The 12,382-nt window shown below is 43.6% G+C and overlaps 1 long non-coding RNA gene across 1 annotated transcript in view; it reads right to left on the minus strand.

Annotated features, from left to right (window-relative positions):
* Window positions 1-12,382, minus strand: part of LOC113627055 (uncharacterized) — an 82,253-nt gene that overhangs the window by 61,904 nt on the left and 7,967 nt on the right. The gene's annotated exons all lie outside the window — the stretch shown is intronic.

Consider the following 12,382-nt stretch of genomic DNA (forward strand, 5'->3'; position numbering starts at 1 on the left):
AATCATACATTTGGTAGGGGCAAATTTCTTATCTGTAAAATGTACCTAAATAAAGCTGTTTGAAAAAAGAGCATTGGCCAGGGATTACTGTATTTGTCCCTCTCCCTCAGCTCAGCTGAGGTCTGCCTGGTTGCCAGGCACTGGTGTGGTTCCAGACACAATGCTCTCAACATTCTCTGAAGTCTGTTGTGAGCAGCAGCATTCTGGACATGAGGTAGTGCTGCAGTATCTGTGATGCTGTGTGTCCTGCTGGTCCAGGAGATGTGGAGCTGGGCAGTGGCGACACTATCAGGGGACCTCAGACCAGGCCTAGCTCTCCGCTCATTGCTGTATTTGATGGCAGTCGAGATGGTCATGGTCGGAATTATCAAGGTCTGACTTCTTCATTCAAATAGAGACAAACTAGACACTGGAGACTCTGCCCCTCTGGAGGAAAGACAACATATCTTTACGCTTTGCCTAATTGAAAATGAATTTGAAGGGCATGAGTCAACTTCGGAGGAACTCCTTTGGGAGACCACAGTATCAGTAATAAGAAAATTAGAAGCCATGAATAAAGACCTAGAAACATCTAACCCTTTTCTTAGGTGTAAAGTGGACATTCCAAAAACTACCAAAAGAGGACAAATCTCAAAATGTAAAACAAGTTGAGCTAATGGCTGGCATTACCAGAAAAATCTGGTCCTTAACAAGGCACAGCAGAGGACACACAAAATGCAAGTCGTTGCTCCTGTTACATCCTTCAAAATCCATCAGGCAAATGAAGAAGAAATTCAGGTATCTCTATAAGGAAAAGTCTCATCTTCAAGGAAGCCTAACACTGTTTTCAAGAGAAGCTGAATGAGTGAAAAGAGTGAGAACATTTACTATACAGAATAAAAAGATATTACAAAACTTTTTTAAAAAAGCCAGATCAAGCTTCTGGGTGAACTTCAGGGAAGAAGGAGGATTGGGCTTCTGCTCCTGGAAAAGATACATGGATGGTGGGAGCTTGCAGTTGGATGTAACAAGTTCACCAGAAAACAGAGACCACATGGATGACAAATCAAAGGGAGTTTTGAAGACTATGACTGTTGTGACTGAGTTAAATACTTACTTAAAAACTCTTGAAGAAAAAAGAAACCAACTGCATACTAACTGAACTGAGGAATATGAAATAATTGATGCCCTTAAATTTCATATGAAATGTCTCCAAACTGGGAAAGCTTCACTGCAGTCAGAAAAACAGACCTGATAGGTTTATAATGTTTAGGATTGTGTTGTACCTGATGTGAAAGTGAATCACATTTAACACTGAAGCCACAGCTGCTTTAACCTCCACAACCTAAACTCCTTAGGGTGTTGACTACAAGCAACCTTAACCTTGACCCTGAAAGCTGCCCTCGGGGGAAAGGGAGGGCTGACTGAGTTCACAGGTGAAACCCAGCCACTCTTCACCCAGCCCTGCCCCAGACAAAATTATGAAGGTGACAAGGTTTTTTTGGGACCCCTGATTCCCTTGCCTGTCCCTGTCCTGTGTGCTATACCACTCCGCCCCATCATAAGCCTGGATTTGGGATTGGGAAGGACCTCAGAAGCCAGAGTCAACCCTCACCACTCCCTCCCTGAGCTTTCTCACCTTCACAACTGTGCAGTCAGTGGAACATTTAGACACCCTAAATGAGGGCTTCCCTGGTGGCACAGTGCTTAAGAACCCGCCCACCAATGCAGGGGACACTGGTTCAAGCCCTGGTCCAGGAAGATCCCACATGCCGTGGAGCAACTAAGCCCATGTGCCACAACTACTGAGCCTGCACTCTAGAGCCCACGAGCCACAACTACTGAGGCCACATGCCACAACTACTGAAGCCCACATGCCTAGAGCCCGTGCTCCGCAACAAGAGAAGCCACCACAGTGAGAAGCCTGCATACCACAATGAAGACCCAATACAGCCAAAAATAAATAAATTAAATAAATAAATAAATAAAACCCTAAATGAGACCATGAGACCACCCTGCTGAAAGCCCATCAATGCCTCCAAGTCACACTGAGACTCAAATCCATGCTTCCATGACCCCCCCCCCCCGCAAGGTGGTGCTTGGCCTGGTCCAGGCATGTACATGCCCAAGCCCCTCCTAACAGCCACTGGCCATCCTTCTGTTCCATTAGCATCTCAAGCTCACTTGTGTCATTCCCTCTGTCAGAAGCACCTTTCCACTGATAGGTGGGTGCTCCATCTTTCATTTAGGTACCAATTCTGATCCTGTCTTCTTAAGGTGGCCTTTCCCAGCCACTGTAGCTTAGTGATGGCATTTCATCTGCCCCTCTCTATTCCTTTGCCCTATTTACTGCCTCCTAGCAGTCATCCTTCCTGAAATCGTTTTATTTCCATGTTTATTCACGTCTACTTTCTGCATCACCCTCTGCACTATAAACAGCCAATAGGACAGAGAGATTATCTTACTTCCGCTGAGTCCTCTCCTGTCTGGCACATGACAGGAGCTCATTAAGGATCTGAGAAACTGAGCAAGAAATTAATGAGTCCAGTGGGAAGACCCATGAGATCTCAGACCTGCCCAAACATCAGAGCAAGGCCATTCTGGGCCTGCAGTACAGGATCTCCTTGGAGCCTGACCTGGGACCCAGCTGCTCCCACTACCTGAATGTTCCCAGAGGAACAAAGCTTATGTCCCAGAAACTGCTCCTCTCTCACGAGTGGGTTTCAGGCCAAAGACTGTGCATTCACACGGTCCATGTGGAGGGCAGGGGAAGCTCCAGGTTGCAGGGAAACAGGGAGGTGGTATTAAGGAAAGAGACATGGTGGGGTGGCCACTGCCTCCTGTACCACAGTGTTGAGCAGGAAAGAGCTGGGGTGCCTTTGTGGTAAAGGAAAAGCCACTGGGCCTCAGGGGCCCAGATTACTTCACTGGTTCGGACAGTCAGTCCCTAGCGAGGAGGGACCTGCAAGCGTTTAACACCCAGGTCCTCCTGGGAGTCATGACTAATATCTGCGAGGCGAGAAGTCACAAAGCACAGACCTTCATCAGAGCTCCATGCTGTCTTCTACTTTATCACCTGTAAGCCCCCCTGATGGCTCCCCTCTAGTGCAAGGGTTACATACAGAGATAAGGAAACAGGTTCAAACAAGCTCCAAATTATGAAACACTGAGAGGTGGTTATCAGCTCAGAAACTTAAACCCGCTCCCTGGAATCCTTCAACTCTAACACAGAGACATGCAGGTTAAATGAGATGAATTTAGGCAAAACTCTAAGCACATGGTAAAATAAGTTGCTACTTTTATCATCACACTCATAACTGGCATTGAATCTGGGACTTCCACCCCCAAATCCCATTCATTTTCCACTCTCTGAAAAGCTGTTTTGCCTCTGTTTACGCTTTTTTTTTTTCCCAATTATTTTTTTTAATTGAAGTACAGCTGATTTACAATGTTGTGTTAGTTTCCAGTGTATAACAAGGTGATTCAGATATAGATATTCTTTTCAGATTATTTTCCATTATAGGTTATTACAAGATATTGAGTACAGTTCCCTGTGCTATACAGTAGGACCTTGTTGTTTATGTATTTTATATATAGTAGTGTGTATCTGTTAATCCCAAACTCCTAATTTATCCCTCCCCCACCTTTCTCCTTTGGTAACCATAAGTTTGTTTTCTGTGTCTGTGAGTCTATTTCTGTTCTGTAAATAAGTTCATTTGTATCATTTTTTTAGATTCCACATATAAGTGATGTTATATGATATTTGTCTTTGTCTGGCTTACTTCACTTAGTATGATCATCTCTAGATCCATCCATGTTGCTGCAAATAGCATTATTTCATTATTTTCTATGGCTCAATAATATTCCACTGTATATATGTACCACATCTTCTTTATCCATTCATCTGTCAATGGACATTTACATTGTTTCCATGTCGGCTATTGTGAATAGTGCTGCTATAAACATAGGGGTGCATGTATCTTTTTGAATTACAGTTTTGTCTGGATATATGCCCAGGAGTGGGATTGCTGGATCATATGGCAACTCTATTTTTAGTTTTTTGAGAAACCTCCATACTGTTTTCCATAGTGGCTGCACCAACTTACATTCCCACCAACAGTGTAAGAGGGCTCGCTTTTCTCCACATCCTCTCCAGGATTTACTATTTGTAAACATTTTATGATGGCCATTCTGACCAGTGTGAGGTGATAGCTCAAAGGAGTTTTGATTTGTATTTCTCTAACAATGAGCGATGTTGAGCATCTTTTCACGTGCCTGTTGGCCATCTGGATGTCTTCTTTGGAGAAATGTCTATTTAGAGCTTATGCCCATTTTTTGATTGGGTTGTTTGTTTGATATTGAGCTGTATGAGCTGTTTATGTACTTTGGAAATTAAGCCCTTGTCAGTCACATCATTTGCAAATATTTTCTCCCATTCCATAGGTTGTCTTATTTTGGTTTTGGTTTCCTATGCTGTGCAAAAGCTTGTAAGTTTGATTAAGTCCCATTTGCTTATTGTTTAAACTTTTACGGGCTGGCGAACTGCATCAAAATGTTTAGGGTGAGAGGACCTCTCATGGAGGGAAATGGTCATTTACTCAGGAGGAGGGCCCCCAGAGATTGTGAGCATGCGCATGCTTGGGCCAGGTCTGTGCAGCTTGGAAGCGCAAGAGCACACCTTTCCAGAGGCAGATCCAAACATGAGTGGGCGCAGGTGGGAAAGGGGTTCAGCCTTGAGTTCAGATCACAAGAACAAGGGAAACCAAGGGTAAAGGGGGTCATTTCAGGCTCACTATGAGTGGGGAAGAAACAATGGGAGCAGAATTAGCAAATGCAATCCTAATTAGAACCACAGTGGGGATTCTTTCTGGAACTGGGCAAAACCTTTTGGAGGGAACTATGGGAATAAATGTGAGAGGGTAGTAAAGTCAGTAGTATAACACTGGAAATAAACGTGTGTGCTTCTCTGCAACATAACAGCTGAAGCCTAGTGAGTGCTCGCTCTGCCTCGCTCCCAGCTCTGACATCCACCAACCCGTGTCACCATCTGGTATCACCATCAATTGAATATGTGCCTCTTTTCAAGTTCAGAGTGTGGAGTTGTTCCTGCCTCATTCTCGGCCATCGGTGACCTGCAGAGCTTTCCACAGACCACTAACTGCTTCATGTGGGAACTTAATAGGATTGTAATTCTTAGATAATGCTCCATAACTGTAGATTATTTCCATGTGACTCTTGGATGTCCTTCCTTGTTATTCTATTTGTAGGTGGTATAATGACAGTGTTTTGTGGCTACCAAAAGACCACTAAAATCATCAGAAACACAGAATTTTCTTTTTTCTAAAATGATTTAGCTCTTTTTCTCTTCTATTTTTATTGCTAGTATTTAAGTAAGGGCAAAATTTTGGTTGTTTCTGTTTAACAGGGCCCCGTAACGTGAACACTAAGGGAGGATTTTACATGAGTGGACTCACAACTAGAAAGATGTAGAAGGCAAAGTTTATTTCAATGTAACAAGAGCTGAGTTACTCTAGTTACAGCACTAATATGTTTAACAAAACCGATTTTTGATTTAAGAAAAAGTAGGTCGTGAAACATTTTATATGGCCCAGCATCCCTTTCTTCAGCATTTATCACATGTAGTTTTGTTTGGGTTTTTTTACTTTTTATTGGGGTAGAGCTGATCCACCATGTTGTCATCATGTATAGTTTTGTACTAATGGCCCCTGTGAGCTGTGCCACCTTCCCCCTTCCCCCTCAGAATGGAGCTCTGGCCCTGGATTAGCAGCCCAGAGTGGGTGCTTTCCTCCAGAGGCAGCCCAGTTTCTCACTCTCAGGAGGCAATGCTCTCCACCCACCCCCTAGCAGCACCATAACCCTGATTAACATCTCCAACCAGCCTTTCAAAAAACACGTTTCAGTTAAGTTTGGTGTAGAAGAAATAGCGTTATCCAAATATGTAACAGGGACACTGAACTTAGATTTAATCCTAAGGCTCAAGCTAAACTCCCCAGGACGATCCTTAAGACATAACCTTAATCCTAACTCTGAAATGTGCCCCAGTTGGGCCCCTACCCAGTTCACAGGTCAAACCCAGCACTTTTCAGCCAGGCCAGCCCATGGCAAGAATATGACTGTAAAAAAGATTTTTTTCAGGACCCTGATCCCCTTCTCTTTTCTTTGTCCTTCACCGCCTGTCCTCACCACAAGTCTGGACCTGGGGTTGGAAAGGACCTCAGAGGTCAAGGTGCCAATCCTGCTCCTCCAGGGTTGTCACCTGCATCTTCTCAGTGGCTGCCTAGCCAACCCAGTGACAGTTAGAACCAATGTCCATGGACAGTTTACAACTGTGCCTTCCATCAGGGAAGGGCTTCCTAATGTTCCGTTAGTATGTCAAGGTCAATTTTTTCTCAGAGCCTTGCACTGGCTATTTCCTCTGCCAAGAACGCCCTTCCCCGGACAGGTGGGTGGCTGCCTCCTCCATATAGAAACCAGTTCTGCTCCTGTCTTCTTAAGGTGCCATTTCCCAACCACCAAGGGCTAGTGACTGTGCTTACTGCATCCCTCTCTACTCCTCTGCCCTACACATGGCCTCATAGCACTCATCCTCCCTGAAATCATTTTACTTCCATGTTTGTTCCTTGTCTGCATTTTCCTCTGAATTGTAAAGGTTGTTAAGACAGATATCTTACTCCTGCTGAGCCCTCTCTCCTGTCTGGCACATGTGAGGCATTCATTAAGGCCCTGGGGAATTGAGTAAGAAATGAAAAAAGTGAATCCAGTGAGAAGACCTGAGACCTCAGATCTGTCTAAACTTCAGAGTAAGGCCGTTCTGGGCCTCCCAGTGCAGGACCCACACACCTGCAGATGCCTCCTTAGAGCCTTACCTGGGACCCTGTTGTTCCCCGCTGCCCACACATCCCCTGAGGAACCCTGGCTTTGTCTTACAGACTGCCCCACCTTCATGTACAGGTAATAGGCCAGCCTCTTTGAGGTCCACCCCTAACAGTGAGTTCTATGACTCCACATTAATGTAGGTCATGGAGATGGCTGGGAATCCCAAGGTTGTGGGAAAAGAGGACAGAGATGCTAAGGAAAAAGGCATGGTGGGGTGGCCACTGGACTCCTAAACCACAGTTGAGCAGCAAAGAGCTTGGGTGCTTTTGTGGTAAAGGAAAAACCACAGGACCTTGGGAACCTAGATGGTTTCACTGGCTTGGAGAGTCCCTAGCGAGGAGGCAGGAAAGTACCAGCACTCACCAGGTCTTCCCTGAGTGTGGTAACTAATGTTTGTGGGCGAACAACTCAACGAAGCACAGAGCGCCATATAACCCCTCATGGCTATCTTCGAGAAAGGGAATTGTATTGTACGCAGAGGTGAGGAAACCGAGGTTCAAACAAGCTCCAGATCACACAATATTCACAGTTGGTGTACAGCTCAGGCTCTAAAACCAGACTGGGGACCAGTCTCACCTCTGCACCTTCCTAGCTGGGTACTCAGGACATATTCTTGTAACTCTTCATCCCCTCGACTTCCTTAACTCTTAGCTTAGCTGAGCGTTGTTGTACAGGTTAAATAAGATGAAGTTATGTAAAACTCTTGGCACATGGTAAACCCTCGTGTAAGCTGCTCTTTTTATCATCACAAACTAAGCTAATGACATACCTGGCATTGAATCTGGGACCTCTACCACCAAATCCTATTCACTTCCCACACTCAAAAACATTTTGCCTGTGTTTAAACTGTGTTTGCCTTATAGACTGCTTCAAAGTGTTGAGAGTATGAGGATCTTTCCTGGAGGGAAATGGTAAGCATCATTCACTCAGGAGGAGGGACGGAGAATAAATCAGCTAGGGCCAGGTGTGTGCAGGTGGGAAGCACAGGAGCGCACTCTTCAGGGGCAGATTCAGCCATCAATGGGGACATGGTAGGAGAGAGGTTCAGCAGGAAGCTTTGAGTGCAGATGGCAAGAACTGCCCCTGGGGTGAGGGATACCAGGGGAGGAGGGGGCATTTCTGGCTCAGCATGAGAGGTAGAGAAATGTTGGGAAATTCACTAACACATGTGATCCCAACTAGTCCCCTAAGAGATACTTTCTGTATACGTGATCCCAACTAGTCCCCTAGGAGATACTTTCTGTACATTTGAAGCTTACTATTGAAACAAATGTGAGTGGATACCTTAGGTAGTATTAGAATAAAACACTTGGGGACTTCTCTAAAATGATAGCAGATAAATGTCAGTGAGCGATTCCCCCACCACTGCGCTGCCCTGAACACTCACATTCACTAATTTGTGGCACCATCTGATGTCACCACATTTGAGTTTGAGCCTCTTTTCAAGTTCAGAGTGTGGAAATGTTTCTGTCTCACTTCCAGCCATTGGTGACCTGCAGAACACCCACTGCTCCATGTGGGAACTTGATAGGATTGTGATCCTCAGTACTCTAAAACCATAGATTACTCAACATGAGCCTCAAAATTAAGTGTTCCCTTGGCACTCTATTTGTAGGTGGTATAATGACAGCATTTTTGTTCTTGTTAACGAGGCCACGAAAGTAATCAGAAACACAGCAAGAACTGTGTCTTTCTTCTGAAATAATTTTTCTTTGCTTTCCTGCTATTATTTAAGTGATCACACAACGTCTCAAATGGAGAATTAATACGATTATAACGTATAGGGTAGAGTTTTGTAAATGTTCATTATATAAAATATGAATTATACGGGTAATTTGTCCTCATATTATCTGCTTTCTGGGCAGCACAGAGAGAATATTTTTGTCAGTACTGTTTAGTCTAGAGACACATTTTTTTCTCTCTTTTGATGCAATTTTGGACTTTCTTACCATTGTTTTCACTACTGTTGCTAAGTAACTGTACATTTGCTCAAGTTGAAGCTTGAGAGAATTATAATTTCTAAGATGGTGCTTCAAAAATGGATTTCATTAGGGAATAAATTTGGTGAGTGCCTTGTTTTCTTTTCCTCTATAGCTAGACTGTGTAAGGACAGTATTTTGCTGATGGATATTTATTAATGTCCCGTAACTAGTGAGAGTTTATCGTGAGTGGCCTTACGACGACTAGAGAGATTTGAAAGACAATGTTTACTTCTGTGTCCCAAGAACTGGATTGACTCTAGTTATAAGACTAATATAGTTAACTAAGTTATTTTTGGTTGAAAAAGAAAGCAGTCTGTGAAAACTTTTAGAGGCCAAGCCTTACTTCCTTCTGTACCCATCTATCCATCCTGTGTTTAGTGTATAAACAGCATCGAGGAGACCTGCTCTGTGGATTCAGCCACCTTCAGCCTCAGAATCCAGCTCTGCACAAAGATTACCAATATGGAATGGGAGGTTTCACCCAGTTTCACAATTTTTTCCCTACGTCACCCTATTCCATGCCCCCCACCCACTGCTGACCCACCGTAACCCTGATGAACATCTCTCAAAACAAGCCTTTCAGGGTGCACACTTTAGTGAATGAGAATGTAGGTGAAACAGAGTCACTGTGATGCATAAGAAGGACTCTGAACTCAGATTCAACCTTGAGATTCTTCACCCTCCAAACCCAGCCAGCCCAAGGCCAAATTATGATGATGAAAATATTTTTTTAGGCCCGCTGATTCCCATCTCTGTTCTAATGCCCTTCACCTCTCCCTCGCCACCCCAAGTCTTGTCTTGGGAATGGAAAGGACCTCAGCCAAGCTGTCGACCCTCCCCCACTTCCCAGTGGCCATCTCCATCCTCAGCCACTGATTGGCCAACCCAGTGACAGTTGGAGCTGATGTTCACAGACAGTTTAGAACTCTGCCTTCCACCAGGACAGAGCAAGGGCACATGGTCCAGGAGGCACAAGCCCCCGCTGAGGACCAGCCTGCCATGACTGGGCCTTGGGAACCCCTACCTCTCTCGGGATCATTTTCCACTCGCCACTGCAGACTGCCATGAGACGTAAGCAAGGTTGTGTGCAGCCAGCTGCCCTTCAAACCTCACAGCATTGTCGGTGCCCAGGTCATCCATGTCACAGGCAGAGACAACCATCTACACCAGCTGGGCTATAGCAGGCCCCCTTCCCAACGACCTGAGGTCCTTCAGAATGGCTGATCTGAATGAGGTGGTGGAAACTAGGAATAAATGTATTTTGTTGTTCAAATTAACAGAATACAGACCACTTCCTGGTCTTGTGGCGAACAGCATAAAGCATGCAGTAGTGCATGTCTCTGACCTTGGCCACGGGTGAGTGAGACTACTATCAATCCTACTTTAAAAAATAAAATTTCAAAGTGTCTCTTATTTGGTTTTGATGGAAAAAATTTTCACATATTGAGGTATGGGGAAGTCATTCTGTCTTTCACATGATTTAACTTGAACTTTATGCTAACTAGAGTAGCTTGTTTTGTGGCCCATCGAACATGTACAGTACATCTGCTTTAACCATTAAAGAAAAGAATGCATTCAAAAATCAGAATGGAGTAAGTGTGGTTCAGGCGTCCAAACTAGAGCCAGGTGGCCATTGTGGATGTAGTTTCAGACAAGTTCCTGCATCACTGAGAACTCGAAATTTCTGAACTGGATGAAATCAAGGACACCACCAGCCGTTCTCAAAACAATATCTGCTAGCAGCTGCCGGCTGCAACCTTGTGGTCTCAAGGTCTTCACTTGTAAGTATACAACTATTTCAGACCCCAACCAATCCTTACTTGACAAGCACCCTTACTTCTTGCCAGCTTCAGTCCTAATTCTTGACAAACAACTTATGTAGTTTTGTGAGTTTTGCCTTTATAAGCCTCCCCCATTCTGTAGTCCAGCAGAGCACAATTCAAGTGCTTCTGGAATCTGTATCTCCCAGATTATAGTCCTCAGTTTGGCTCAAATAAAACTCTTTTCTATTCCCTTTATAGATTGTTTGTTGATTATTTCAGTCAACAATTTATTATTTTTTGTCACACGGTTATTATTTGGGGTGGGGGTGGGAATAGTAGACCAAAGAAAGCACCCTCCCCCCACAGCCAAAGAAGCATTGTTAGTTTTTAGTTGTATCATGACATTTTGCCTGATCATACAACTGAAGTTTTTCTTTGATCACACTGAATCATGAATGCTTTTGAGTTTGGCAGATATGTCCCCAACTAACCCAAGTATATGGGGTCTCCATCAGTTGATGCATTTTCATCCTAGGTGATGTTCTAGGATGCCTCTGCCTAGAGGCTTCCTGATGCAGCCCGCACCTAAACGGGTTTCCCATATAGGCTGGCCCTGGCCCTCTGCTCCCCTGACATGACCCAAGATGAGATCTGACCCCTGGACACATCGCTGAGTATTGATTTACCTGAAGTGTCCCTCAATGTCGAATGTGTCTGGGTGACTTCATGGTGTCCAGGACAAGCCCAACTCGGGTCCAGGCAAATTACCTCCCAGCAAAGATCTGTCTCTCAGCACACTGTTCTGGGCACCATGTCCACCATTCTCTTTTTTATCCTATTTGCAATTTTGTCTTTCCTTATAACTGTGGTTTTTAATTCCTCTTGATGTAATAGGCATAAGTTTATGAATTTTGAATTATGGTTGACTCCAACTTAGGGATGTCTTAGAATTGGATCTTGTGGGGGAAAGGCATGTAGCAAATGAATATACATTCCATAGTAAACTGAAAGCTATTCAGCATGATTTCATGGTTTGTTCTAAAAACACACAAAAAAATCTTTTTTCTGTTAAATAAATAATTGTACTAACCATGGAACCTTAAAACAAAATCTGGAATCTGAGTTTCAGCGACAGCCTTTTTTTTTTTTTTTTTTTTTTGGCTGCGCCGAGCGGCTTGTGGGATCTTAGTTCCCTGAATAGGGATTGAACGTGCCACGGCAGTGGAAGCACTGAGTCCTAATCACTGGACTGCCAAGGAATTCTCCAGACAGATTTCTCTTTAATGACACTTTTGTACTTCCTCAGTAAAATGGAAGATGTGTGAATAATTAAGAAAAATAAAATTAGAAAAGAGGAGAGAGTTTAGAATCGAAGGTTGATTATTTGGATAGACTATTTGTTTTGTATTCCTTCCAACTGATAGAATATTTAGGACACATCAGGTTTCAGAAAGGCAAGCGGTATTTTTCTTAGACAAAATAACAGAAGAATATTATCAGGATATATAAGTGTTCTGTAAATAAATATACATGCATCTATATTCATATACATAATGTGTTATATCCTGAGGAATATTAAGAAAGTGATACGCTTGATTATTTCTCAATGTGAAGTGTGTGTTATAATGAATACAAGGTTAGAGATAAGAATATGTGATCTGACATAAAAGTTGGTAGTAAAGGAAATCTTAAGGTCTAAATACCATTACGAAGGTTTTGGCTACATATGTCAAGTTTTCTAGGTTTTAGCCTAAAGTAATA

Source organism: Aethalodelphis obliquidens, unplaced genomic scaffold, assembly GCF_003676395.1.
Source record: "Aethalodelphis obliquidens isolate GAN/ISIS:26980383/991018 unplaced genomic scaffold, ASM367639v1 scaffold20, whole genome shotgun sequence".
NCBI classification, from domain to species: Eukaryota; Metazoa; Chordata; class Mammalia; order Artiodactyla; family Delphinidae; genus Aethalodelphis; species Aethalodelphis obliquidens.